Below are 14,334 nucleotides of genomic sequence, written 5' to 3'. Positions count from 1 at the left end.
AGTTTGTTAGGGTTCTGGTTTGTGTTTGCATTTATCAATAAAAGTTTTTTCAAAAAAATTTTTTTTAAAAAAGAAAGCCCCCAAATGATATCCAGGCTACCCACTGCAAGTTTACAACAATGCAAATATTCCCCCCACCTCACCACCCCCTCTATATACTCAGTAGAAGCCCAGTTAACATATGGCCAAGCATAAGAACAATAATGTCCTCAGATCCAACCAAGTCTTCATGCTCTGCAGCATCAGGTTCCATTCCAGTAGTCATGTATGCCAACCAACCAACCAACCAACCTACAAGTGGGTTAATTGAGCTTTTACTTCTGCATATTGTCTCTCTGGGAGTGCAAACATTTTATGTTGTGCATGTACCCCCCCACCCCTCCCCAAGGGGAGGTTTTAGTACATAGTGTACTGGGTGTGGTTTTGTGGGGCTACCCTACTGCTTGATGTCTTGTAACAATTTTGGGGATGAGCCAAGAGCCACTGTGGAAAAACAGAAATTCCTGCATCAAAGAGAGTTTGGTTCATAAACATACTGTGTAACCTTTGTCAAGTTATCACCTCTCAGCCTCGGTTCCTTCTGTGAAATAAGAAAAATAGTGACCTAACAAATAGGGAAGTTGTTAGGGTGATCTTTTTTCTTTCTTTTTAAAAAGTGCTATATAAAAAGAAAAGCCATAGCAATAGTCAGGGCTGAAAAGAAAAGAGAAGAAAAAGATAATTTAAGGCCTCTAGGAATTTGACATTTCTGTTAATGGCTAGACAAGAAGGATGGCAGTAGAAAAAGGGAGGATGAGAAATAAGGAAAATCACTTTTCATCTTGATGGAAAGTAAAAAAACCAATATTTTTAATTTTTAATAAAATGCATTTATATTGTCACACTAGCAGCAGAAGAGGTTGTGCTGAATACTGATGAACATGATAGCTTTCATTGAGCAGCCCCAAAGAGAGAGACATAATGATGAAGAGAGCCTTTAACAGCCAATAAAGAAGGAGAAGAATATATCTCGGATGTCTTCGAAAGGTAATGTTTCCTTGATTCAGGGACATTCTTTATAAACGGCATTATTGCTTTCATAGTTTTACGTCTGACATCAGCTGGATTTTAGATTGCACTAACACCATCCTTAATGGTCTTTCTGCCTCATCAGTGGGGCACTATTCAAGTAACAAAGTGCCAATCAGTGGCTCTTGTTCCTCTTTAGCTCAAAGACATTACTGGCGAGCTTTCTGAGACATCATGATCCCCTCTCTGCTTGTTATGCCCTTTATTATAGTTACGGTGAAAGGTCTGCTGACATATCCATTGTAGAGCCCTAATTCTCCCAGGTTTTGGAAAATATACTCCACGATAAAGCTCCGCATCCTAAGATAGCCTGACCCTCAAAGTGATCCATTCACTTAAAAGCAAATAGGGGTATCATTCTGATTCCTTTTCCTTTTTGTTTTTAAAAAACAAAAACAAAAAAACCAGCACACATTTGAGACAAGTGAAAGGAAAAGGAATCAGTTTTGGTGCTAAACCTGTGAACAAAGATACATAAACTTTCATCGCCAATGCACCTTATCTTACAAATTATTTTTTTAAACCAGAAATTCACTAATGAAAAATCCGTAATGCTGAAGTATTACCTCTTTATTTTTTCTTTGTTTTTTCCCCTTTTTTCTGATACCTTATCTTTCATTTCACTCCTTTATTGTGAATAGCATTATATGTATTTTCTTTTTCTTTTGTATTTTCTTTTGTTGTAAATATGTATGTTTTCTAATTTGTACTTAATAAAAATTTATTAAAAAACAAACACAAACAAAAACAAATGTGAAGTATATCACATTTGCAACCTTGAACACAGAGTAATTGTAGAATAAATGTGAGAAAAGAATTTTGTACATTTTGAATGATTGGGGGTCTTTTCTTCCAAGGAACTCATGTGCATGGTTCTCCTCCTCTTCATTTCATCCTCATGACAAGGCTGTGAGTTGGTCAAGTCTAAGATATGCTTTTCCCAGTAGTGATGTATGGAAGTGAGAGCTGGACCATAAAGAAGGCTGACCGCCGAAGAATAGATGCTTTTGAATTATGGTGCTGGAGGAGACTCTTGAGAATCCCATGGACTGCAAGAAGATCAAACCTATCCATTCTTAAGGAAATCAGCCCTGAGTGCTCACTGGAAGGACAGATCGTGAAGCTGAGGCTCCAATACTTTGGCCACCTCATGAGAAGAGAAGACTCCCTGGAAAAGACCCTGATGCTGGGAAAGATGGAGGGCACAAGGAGGCGGGGACGACAGGGGAGGAGATGGTTAGATAGTGTTCTCAAAGCTACCAGCATGAGTTTGACTAAATTGCGGGAGGCAGTGGAAGAGAGAAGTGCCTGGTGTGCTCTGGTCCATGGGGTCACGAAGAGTCGGACACGGCTAAATGACTAAACAACAACAACAAGAGATGGTGACTGGTCCAAGGTCACCCAGTGAGCTTCATGGCTGTGGAGATTCGAACCCTGGTTTTCCAGGTCATAGTCTAACCATCATGCCATACTTATTCTCCATATAAAGGAATGGCATCAACCTCATCTCTACAAACATTCTGAAGCTTGTGCAGTGTAGTGGTTTAGAGCACAAGCTATGAATTAGAAAATCCTACCCACAAATTTCAGATCAGCCACGGGTATCTTAGACAAGCTGCTGTCTCAGCTATTTATTATTTACAAGAATCTATTTGGACAGATAGTGTAAAAAGAGCCAACAGTTTGGCATCATCAATACAATCTTGACAGGCAGTAATATATCTCCTTTTCTTTGAATCATGAAGAAGCTGTGAAATCCTGGACAGTTGTCTGCGGTCTCAAATGATTGTATGAGTTTTAGGAAATGAAAGCTGAATCCAGCCAAGACACAATTGTTATGGGTTGGGTGTCCTGCATGGTGACCTCCAGCTACTGTTGAAATAATGCCCAATGACTTTTTTTGTAGTGATGCTTACTATTTGAAAACTCCTTCACTCATCAGTCAGGCTTCCTTCTGGCCCTGAGTCCCTGGTGTAAAGGTTTTTCTTTCATAAGAAATCACAGCCAGCCACTTTTATTTTAATTAACTACTCCTTTTAATTAACTACTCTGCTATTTTTGTTATGATTCTTGTTTGGAAAAATTGTTCGATACGATTTTATAGATTTACAAAGTTATATGTTTTTAAACTTTGTAGTCTGCTTTGAGGGATTTAAGGTGCAAAGCAGTATAGAAATTTAGCACAGTAAATAACTCATTAAATAAATATTTATGTAATGCATGATAGAGAGATGTATGCTTTCATAAAGGCAACTACCATCCAGTGGTACCTTGGAGAGGTGGTTGAAAAGTGTGAATTCTCTCTTCCAGTTAGTCCATAGGTTCACTTGCGTGGCTCTATCATATAGGTTACCATATTTTTCGCTCTATAAGATGCACTTTTCCCCTCCTAAAAAGTATGGGGAAATGTGTGTGTGTCTTATGGAGCAAATGCAGGCGGGAGGCTCTGCTCAGCGCTCCTTTTAAAGAGCTGTGTGTGTGCGGCTCTTGGGGGATTTTCCCCGAGGGAAAAGCCTCCAAGAGCCTCACACACACTCCGCACACTCTTTAAAGGGAGCGCAGCTCTTGGGGGAGCCTTAGCTGCATGCAGCCTCTCCTGGGCAGGGGGATGAAGGCTCCCCTTGTTGGGATACTGCCAGGGAGACAAAGTCCATCTCGACTCCACGTCATCTCCGGACGTTCATTGATCTCCCGTAGACACGCAGTATCAGCAATTAGCGACACAAGCTCCAGAAATAGCTTCCCACATTCCAGAGCCGAGCACGCTCTATCAGCAGATATGCACACAGCGAAAGATGCACCCAGGAGAGCATTATTTAGAAGTTTATTCAGCGTTGATCAGAACAAAGAAAAACATGACTGCCTGCTTCAGAGTCTCCGGCAGAGAGAGAGAAACGAAAGCAAAAGACACAACATAAACATCCTGTGAAACAGGAAAATACACAGGCTGTGACACAAACATCCTGCTCCCTTTTAAAGTGGAACGGAAATATCCTAACACCCCTTGCCCGGGAGAGGCTGCACACGGCTATCCTATAAGCCAGGACAGATTCAAAATTTGCCCAGGATCATGGGTCCGAATGGACTCTTTAGAAGCAGTGGGCCACGATGTCAGTAGGTCCTGCTCACAATACATCCCCTCCCTTTACTGCATTGTAAATTCTACATGTTGGGTCAGTGTGGGAACCATACATCTGAGAGGGTGGGAATAAGTGTAGGCGTGAGTTTAACATTACTCTCTCTCACACACACACACACACATACATACACACAATCGGAGCCTTTCAGAGCAAAGCCAGCACCTTGTTCGAGGGGAAATGCAGCAAGCACTATTCTGGTTAGCTCCCCACCCCCCAGCCGGTATTTTCTTGGTGCCTCACAGCAACCTTGCCAGGGTGAGGAGGAACAGGCGGCAGCAGGATGCATGGCAGTGGAGAGACTGGCTCTCTGAAGAGAAGAGCCAGGTGAAGCCATCACTTAATTTTTCTAAAATGCTTCTGAGATCTTCATTAGGTCTCAGAGTCACCTTGGGGAAATCAGACCCTCCAAGTGTCCCTATTTTCTAGGGGTGCCCTTGATTTAGAGTATCCGTCCTGGTTTCTGATCTGATCCTGGAATATCCTGTTTTTCCTTTGGATGTCCCTAATTTCATTGGAGAAATGTTGGAGAGTATGGTAGAATGTCCCTATTTTCATTGGAGAAATGCTGGCAGGTATGGAATTATCCAACCCCCGAGCCATCTGAAGGCAAGCCTGTATAGGGAAGGGTGTGTGTGTGTGTGTGTGTATTACATACACACACACACACACACACACACACACACACAATGTTTTATTATTTTTTTATATATGTTGGAAGCTGCCCAGAGTGGCTGGGGCAACTCAATAAGATGTGTGGGGTGTTAATATTAAAATTATCACTATGGAATGGGTCATCCCTATTTTCATTGGAGAATGTTGGAGGATATGGGAAATTAATATGGCAGCATGTATGTACACTTCATAAGGCATTTCTGTTCCAAGAGATGAGATGAAAACCCAACAAAGGGAAGTTTGCATTAGCAGCAGAGGACTCTCTCCTATGCTTCTAGACTTTATCATTTTCCCAACAATGTGGAACATGGATGCTGGATCTGTTTCTTCCAGTGAGACATTATGTTTTCTTTAGATAAGGGGTAATCATAATGGAGCCCTCCAGAACTCCCATCAGCCCCAGCCACATGCACAGCTAACTGGATGTAGCCCTGCAACTTATAGCCATAGTGGCTATGAATTCAGTTTTGAACAGGGTGTGTTTGTCTATCGCACTACTGCCATATCCCAGGCTAAGGTTAATAAGTGAAAATGAGTATATCTCAGACAATCCAACAATATTCAGCAGCTGAATACTGCTAAAGAACTGGCAAGTAGATGAATGCAGCTGCTGCACCAATGTTGGGTTTGGAGCACAGTCTTAGTGCCTTGTATGCTCCTTAAGTCTCCTGATTATATGTTCCCCAGCAGCACAGTGCCAAAACATATTGCAGTGGTAGAAATGGAATTCAAATTCTAAATTAGGATGTTTGAGAAGTTGTTGTTGTTTTTTGCACCGTTCTTGTGACCATGGGTTTGAAGTGGAATAAAATCTTGGAGATAAGGAATAAAACCTATATACACACATCAGGGTGAGTTTTGTATTTTGTTTCGTTTCTTCATAACGGAGGCTCATGTGTTTCAGAGAAAGTCAATGCTGAATGCATAATGATCCCAGTTCATCTCTCTGTAGTCATGAAATTATCAATTTCTTCCTCTCTATCTAAAGCCGTTTGATATATCTGAAGGATAAAAGACACCATGTGAAACCAAAACCTATTCTATGCTTCTCGTTTTTTCTTTTTTAAAAACTTAACTTTGAGAATGACCATTCTAAACACGTCCAAATGTCAGAAACTTTGAAGATGAATTCTGTTGTTTCAAGCAGCAAAGAATATTATTTTTCTGCCTGCAGTTATTAATATGAATTCTAAGCTGATATTTGAAAGTTGAGGCTACAAACCATTAAACATGAATCTTTTCTACTCTGACTCAATCACAATCATGATCAACAAAGATATTTACTCAGGAAAGTAAAATGAACCATGGAGCACTTGGACTATTTTGAGCAATACAGAACAATAACATTTGTACATATTTTCCAAAGCGTGACGGCATAGTAAAACCCTATTTTCATTTTCACTCTGTGAAGTTACAGACGTTGTTTTTATAACTCATGTCAGGGTGAGAGCTAGTGAAAGACAAGGACCCAGGAAGTGTAAATTGAAAAAGCATCATCTATAAAATCTCTCTCTCCAGTTTGCACTTTCAGTTTTCACTTCTTTGGTCCTCATTTTTCACTAGCTTTTGTCCAGGAAAACTCTCAACAAATGAATCCCCATTAATAAATACATCAGGGGCAGCCAATGTGGCACCCTCTGCCATGGCTGATGGTCAAGGATGATGGGAATTAGAGTTCAAGAACATATTGAGGGTACCATTTGAGTAACCATGAGCTAAATAGGGCACCGATGTTCAGAGATATTATACCTCTCTTTTATTAATTATAAACATAATTTTATTTTGCAAATTGCACTACAATTAAAAAAACAACAATAACAAACCAGACAGTTGCAGATCTCTCACATGGAAAGAAGTGATAAGCATTGAAATCAAACAAACAATATGTAAAACAACTATCTGATATAGCCCCTCCAAAACCCAGCGTGGATAGTTGAAGTATTTATGAAAGTTAGGAATGGAAACCATACTGTGTCAAATTGATTTGATGTAGTTTGGCCCCTTGCTTTCCATATACCATGCATTAATCTTTCCATGAGAGTGAGAGACCAAATTTGGAAGAAGAAAAATCAGAAGATGTTTTTGAGCCTCCAGCTATTGTTGATCTGGCTGCAAGACATTATACTTTTTGATCCCAGAAGCTGAGGGACAATCTGATGATCCCAGAAGCTGAAGGAAGGTATGTTGCTTATAGGCCCTGCCTGTGGGCTTCATCAAAGCATCTGGCTGACTACAGGTGGAAACATGATGGTGGACTACATGGGCCTTTGGTCTGGCCCAGCAGCACCTTTTTCCTTGACAGAGCTGCAATTCTCAGTGTGGCTTAACAGTAGAGCTCTTTTCGCAGGAAACTTTGGGAACTGTAGCTTTGGGGGGGGGGGAGAGGGGTCTCCTAACAACTCACATCATCGTTAACAAGATACATATCCCAGGATTCTTTGGGAAAACCATGACTGTTTAATGTGGCATCATAGTGCTTTAAATGTTTGGCATTCAGAATTGACTTGCCATAGCTGCCCAGAATTCTGATAGGAGTCTTTCCCCATAATATATGAAGTAGAAGAATATGTCTTAGGTGAAACGTTTACAGTTGTACCTTGGTTGTTGAACTTAATCCATCCCAGGAATCCATTTGACTCCTGGAACCGTTCAAAAACCAAGGTGCAGCTTCCGATTGGCTGCAGGAACTTCCTGCAGCCAGTTGGAAGCTGCAGAAGCTGTGTTGGATGTTTGGCTTCCAAAGAACGTTTGAAAACCAGACATTCGGCGTTTTCAGCATTCGGGAACCAAAATGTACCAGTACCAAGGCGTTTGCAAACCAAGGTACGACTGTATTAGAATGCAGTATGTAAATGGGATGGGATTAAGAATAGCAAGGAGGGAAAGATGGGAAGTCGAAGTTTAAAGAGGAATGTATAACAAATTTAGAATCTGGAATTTATATGTAAGGATTTTTTAAAAAAATAAATGACAAAAATAGTCTTTCCCAACCTTACCTGGACATGTGGAGATTCAGCCTGGGAACCTGTGCATACAAATAATCTGCTGTACCACGGAGCAGCAGTCCCTCTCCAAAGTGTGTGATGATGTGTAATGTGTCCCCCAAAGTCCTTTGCTATTTTTGAGTTGTGTACAGCTGCATGCAGTATACTGTTGTGCTGCCCAATGCCCTCTCTGAGGTATCTTTAGGTACAGACTTTCCTAGCACATACACACAGGACATTGAAATATATTTGGCTTGGCCCTATGGGAGATAGTAGGAACAGCAATATCCACTATGAGAACACAGCTTGTGGAGAGATGTCCCTGGATTGCCCTAATTGCTTCTCCAAAGAAAGTGCAGATCACATGCCTCATACTAGGAGAGATTGGGTTTAGCAGACAATAGTAAAGTCAGAAATTTAAATTCTCCCTCTGTCCTCCTGGCAGAAGATGGAGCATGGACTCAAGGGAGAACAGCTAGATAATTCCAGCTGATGGTCCTAAATACAAAACTTAGCTGTATATTTATAGGAGCTTAGCTGGGAAATTGATGCGATGGCAAGACATATTTTAGAGGTGAAATAAAGGTCAACAAATCATATCAACATGCAATTTTGCCCCTTAGGAAGGAAGACAGCTTGGATAAAGCAAGCAATAAAAGTGAGATATCCCTCTGCCCCTTGGAAAGAAAGATAGGCTGCCAAAGGTAAGATTCTGGCTTACTTAAAATTTTCTTAAGCCAGTGCCATATAATGCATCCCTAAATTTCCATGGCATGATGCTTTTACACACCCTTCATCTTCCCTTAGCTGAGTATGTAGTTCACCTTTCCTGACCTCTGATAGCTTCTCATTTAAAGCACACATAGATATAGTGGTACCTTGGGTTACAGATGCTTCAGGTTACAGACGCTTCAGGTTACAGACTCAGCTAACCCAGAAATAGTACCTCAAGTTAAGAACTTTGCTTCAGGATGAGAACAGAAATCGCACGGTGGTGGCAGGAGGCCCCATTAGCTAAAGTGGTACCTCAGGTTAAGAACAGTTTCAAGTTAAGAATGGATCTCCAGAACAAATTAAGTTCTTAACCCAAGGTACTTTGATGGCGCCTTGTATACTTCCTTCTGGCAACTTCTGCAGCCATATACGTACCAAACATATTGTTCTGCTTTCCTTTGGACCACATCAGCAAGGCCGAGAAGGGGGCCTTGTCATCTGGGCAGCCCAGCATCACAATACACACTGCCCAGGCTTTCACCCCAGGGGGACCACTAACACAGCGATTTGCCTTCACCCCCAGAAGCGCACTCCATTGTCTCTCGAGACAAGTGGCAGCAAACAACAACAAGAGGTTTCCAACTATTCTTTAACTATCCAACCAACCATATTTGAATGTATGGAACTCTTGACAGTAAAAAGACTTGACATCGGAGATCAGTGACCAGTACCTTTGGAACTCTATGATGTACACAGAGGCCCTGAGAAGAGAGACAGAACAACTGAACTAAGCACCAACCTTTGTTTTGTATCTTAGGTATTTTTACTTATGTCTGTTGTAATTCTGGGGATTTCCCTCACATGCTTTTTGGGGGAGTGAGTGGGTGTTTTATAACCTTGGTTTTAAATGAAAATGACATACTGTATGGAAAGAAAATGTAACCACACCTATCCAACCAACCATTCTAGATAGTCACCCTGTAATTTTTTTCACAGCACCTTGAAATTCCCCATCAACTAACAGGATCAGTAACGGAAATCATATGCATCCTCAGTGGATACAGCAGCTACCTCCCTTTGGTGTAGAAATAAGAGTCATACTTCACCAATCACAATTCATGATATGCTGGTATTGTCCAATTTTCATTGAACTGTCTGTGATACTTTTTAGGTCCTCTTGAAGCATCGCATTTATAATTTCTGCCGGTTAAATCATTATGACCCTTAGCTTAAACTAGAAGAAGAAAAGAGCCTTTTCTACTTTGCACATACATATTCCAGTGTCTTAAATGGACCCACAATACCATTAACGCTATAAAGCTATCAGGAGTCGATTGTTGTTTGCAAAGACATCTGCAAAGCATCATATTTTGTTTGCAATGAAATATTTTTGTTATCATTATGATGAATTTTTTTAAGAAATCATGCCCACGCTTTGCAGCGGAAGGCCAGTTCTTTGAAATGCAATATTACTCTGCTGGGGCTTGCTAAATCAACAGTGTGACTCCTTCTTCTTCTCCTGGCTGCCTACCTTGAATGAATCTCAAAGTAGGTCACCCTGTGCATTAGATTCAACTTATATTAGTTTAACTTTGCCATATATTACTTTACAACTGATGTAGAGTTGAACTGAGCTTGATTTTATCTTTATAATTTTTTGCCAGCCTTGATCTTTATGGGTCTTTATTCTATGAGCTTTTAAAGGGAGGAGGGTGGAAATCTCCTACCCTTGTTTGTCCTTTGCTTTCAAGGAGACAAACAATTATTTCCAATTGCTGCAATACATATTTTAGTATTATTCTTTTTCTGCTGACAAAATGCCTGTTTGAGCAATTAAATAATAATGTTTAGCTGGAGTTTAATAGCTTGAAATGCTACTTTTGGTTATCTTGTGAACTCTATATTCTGAAGAGAGAGTGGCGGGTGACAGTTTTCTGACACTGCCAGCTGGAAGCAGCATACAAGGTAAAGTTTAGGCAACTACCAAAAGATCCAAATCATGAACAGGAGGAGGTTCAGGTTTTTTATTAAAGAAATGGGGGGGGGATGAGGGGAATGCAGCTGTCAAATCTGCACATTTGCTGTTTCCTCATAGAAAATTTAACTGGAAAAATAGTCAGGGAAAGACTGGCAACCCTATCTGTTGAGGAAAATGACTTCCTTGCACATTCCTTTCAGGAGCTTAACTCAATTACTGTCAGAGAATGATCCATACCCTAAGCTGGAGTCCCACAGGCAAATTAATGAGGTGATAATGAGATATGCATCTTTAGTTTACAATCCAGTGCTCAGGTACTAAACATGCATGTGCTTGGGCTCCATAGTTTGCTAATCGGTTGCCACAACCTGGCCCAGTGTAGTCACAATCCTGCTGACCTTGTAATGATGTCAAAAGAACAAAGGAAGGCTGTGTGGCTTGCCAGCCTGGCCCACCCAATGAGACAGGCTGAAGCAGTCACCTTGGGCAGTGGAATCTCTTGGGGCAGTTGACAAGATCTTGTGAGGGAGTGGAAAAGCCAAAATGCAAAAGAGTAGATATTTCTGGTAGCCGAAGAATTGATGCTTTTGAATTATGGTGCTGGAGGAGACTCTTGAGAGTCCCATGGACTGCAAGAAGATCAAACCTGTCAACTCTAAAGGAAATCAGCCCTGAGTGCTCACTGGAAGGGCAGATCCTGAAGCTGAGGCTCCAATACTCTGGACTCTGAAGACTCTCTGCAAAAGACCCTGATGTTGGGAAAGACTGAGGGCACAAGGAGAAGGGGACGACAGAGAACTGGATGGTTGGACAGTGTTCTCGAAGCTACTAAAATGAGTTTGACCAAACTGCGGAAGACAGGAGTGCTCTGGTCCATGGGGTCACGAAGAGTCAGACACGACTAAACATCTAAACAACAACAAGATCTTTCAATCCACAGAAGACCAGAGGAATGACTATGCAAGCCATCAGTGGTGGCACATCCTGTTTCACTGTTTCACTTCAGACATTCGCTTTTGTCCTCTGTTGGTGATGCTGTTCTTCCTTTTTGGCAATGTGGGGGGGGGGGCATCTTATCCTCAAGCAGCTGTCCCATCAAGTCTCTGCTGCTCCAAGTCTCAGGTCAGCCTGTGGGCCATTATTGTAAGTTTCTGTGATGTCCCAGATGAAGGAAGCCCTATCCCTACCACTGAGCATTCTACTGTTTCAGGAAGTGTGAATTATTGTAAATAACTTCACATTAAAATGTGAACTAAACCAATTTGTCCTCTCAGAGAGGGAAAAGATGAGCAGCAGCAGGAATTGTTCCAAATGCTTCAAGTAAGGGAAATTGCTTGTTTCAGGGCTGATTTAAACACATTGCCTCACGTAAAGGTAAAGGTAAAAGGACCCCTGACCGTTAGGTCCAGTCGCTGACAACTCTGGGGTTGCGGTGCTCATCTTACTTTACTGGCCGAGGGAGCCGGCCTACAGCTTCCAGGTCATGTGGCCAGCATGACTAAGCTGCTTCAGGTGAACCAGAGCAGCGCACAGAAACACTGTTTACCTTCCCACCGGAGCGGTACCTATTTATCTACTTGCACTTTGACGTGTTTTCGAACTGCTAGGTTGGCATGAGCAGGGACCGAGCAACGGGAGCTCACCCCGTAGCAGGGATTCGAACCGCCGACCTTCTGATCAGCAAGCCCTAGGCTATGTGGTTTAGACCACAGCACTACCCGCGTCCCTCACATACATAGTGCCAAAGAAGTGGCTTGTCGGATGGGATGCAGCAGCTATGGCACGTGGGTCACTGTTGCTTCTTACCAGGAAGGGCGAGTAGTAGGGAGGTTGATGCAGCACAAGCACACCAGCAGAGTCAATTCAGCAACCTTGGCAGTGTGTTTGCACCATGCCAACCTCCCTGTCACCTTGCCCCTCCACCTCTCTGTAAGCAACAGGAAGCTTAGAACTGCCATATGTCCAGGATTTCAAGGTGGAATTGACGTCCGGGGGGGGGGGGGGAACGGACTTCCGAAAGGCATTGCTTTTTGGTGTTTTTGTAAAAAAAAAAAAAAAAAAAAAAGCTCAATAACACATCTGGCGGAACTCCATTCAAGGCATCAAAATGTGCTATCCCCAGTGAGCTTTCTCTGTGATGACTTCTGTTGCTGAAGACTCCTGCCCACGGAGAGCAACCTAGGAACCTCTCCATTTGAGTTCAGATGCACTTTGCAAGAAGCATTCTACACGGATGGCTACCTGTAAATTTTGACTGTATGCTATTGTTGCTTTAATCATTTTAGCCATACCATTAAAAATAGTTTTTAAATGCATCACATTTCATCGGGTGTATTTTTATGTTGTTTTTTCCAAAGTATATTTCTAAAGGAAAATGACATAGTAAAAGTATATTATGATAATGTGACCTGATTACATAGTACGACGTGCAAATTTCTGTGGGACTCTGTATAGCAATTCACTACCTGTTGGGGGTGGTTTGAAAGCTTTGCTCCCATAGTCAGCCATCAAATTGTATTTGGATTATACTGCCCATTAAGATAAGCAGATAAAAATAAAAACTGCTCATTTCTAGTTAGAAACAGCAGGGAATGTACTCTGAATCAATAGCATCTAATGCTGGTCATCACCAGAAAACATACTGTTAAAGGGTGCTTTTCCAGGACGATTGCAGTTGTGATTATATTTCCATAGCTTACTGAGCCATGCCAGTTAAATAAGGAAGTAAATAATCATATGCACAAGGGAATGTTTGCATGGAGTTCCTTAAAAAAAACAAAGCACTGCTTTACAAATGGATGCTATGAGGTATGGAAGTGTGCCTCAAACCTTCTGCAAGCATCCTGGGCATTCAGGAAGGCAGCCCATGAGCAGGGTTTGGGGGCAAGTGTGCTAGTTCCAACCACCCCCTCTCTGTCACCCTCCACAAGTTGGAGGGTGGTTGTCAGATGTGGGAAGCCTCTTCTTCTGGAGGCTCCCTGCTCAATGTAGAAGCCCGGAAAAGCAGTATACAAGCAGGCTTCCCACTTTAGACAGTCACCCTTCAACTTGCAGAATGACATAGCGCAGCGGTAAGAGCTTTTGCTTTGCCTGCAGAAGGTCCCAGATTCAATTTCCAGCAACTCCAGGTAGGGCTGGGAAAGATTCCTGCCCGAAACCCTGGAGAACTGCTACCAGACAATGTTGGTGAGACTGAGGTGGAATGGTCTGGCTTGGTTTAAGGCACCTAAACCTCTTCCTCTATTATAGGGATGGAGACCTGAGCTTGTGCATACATTTTCATGCTCCCCATGTGTTGTATTCCTGGATTTCTAGTACACCTGAAGAGGGTTTAAGTTGCCTCGTTTTACATGAAGATACCAACATGCAATCGTTCATAAAGCACCTCTAGGTAAGAAATAAAAGTTCAACTCTCCCTGAAAAAGTTTCTACGGGAGTCCAGTAGGCCTACCTGTTCCTGCTTTAATCTGCCTTGCTCTTAAGATCAGCCCAAGGCGCTGTAATCCAGGCTCCGACACCTGGGGAGAGGATGGAGACAACAGGTGAAAGAGAATGTGACTCTCCACTCTAATTTGTGTTTGACGTCAGCAGGGGCAGCCCTTTTCATTTTTTCTGCAGATGGAAAACTGGATGGTGCCACCTCCCCACTGCCGCTCCTGTTGCCTCCCTCACCAAAGCCTCACTTCTGGGATTGTGCAGTTTCTGGGATCTAGAGCAATCTTGTGAAAGCTCCATGAGATCATGTGAAAACTCCACATGATCTCACCAGAAACCAGAA

Source organism: Podarcis tiliguerta, assembly GCF_965153285.1.
Source record: "Podarcis tiliguerta genome assembly, chromosome: 1".
Lineage (NCBI taxonomy): Eukaryota > Metazoa > Chordata > Lepidosauria > Squamata > Lacertidae > Podarcis > Podarcis tiliguerta.
Note: the sequence above shows the minus strand (reverse complement) of the source record.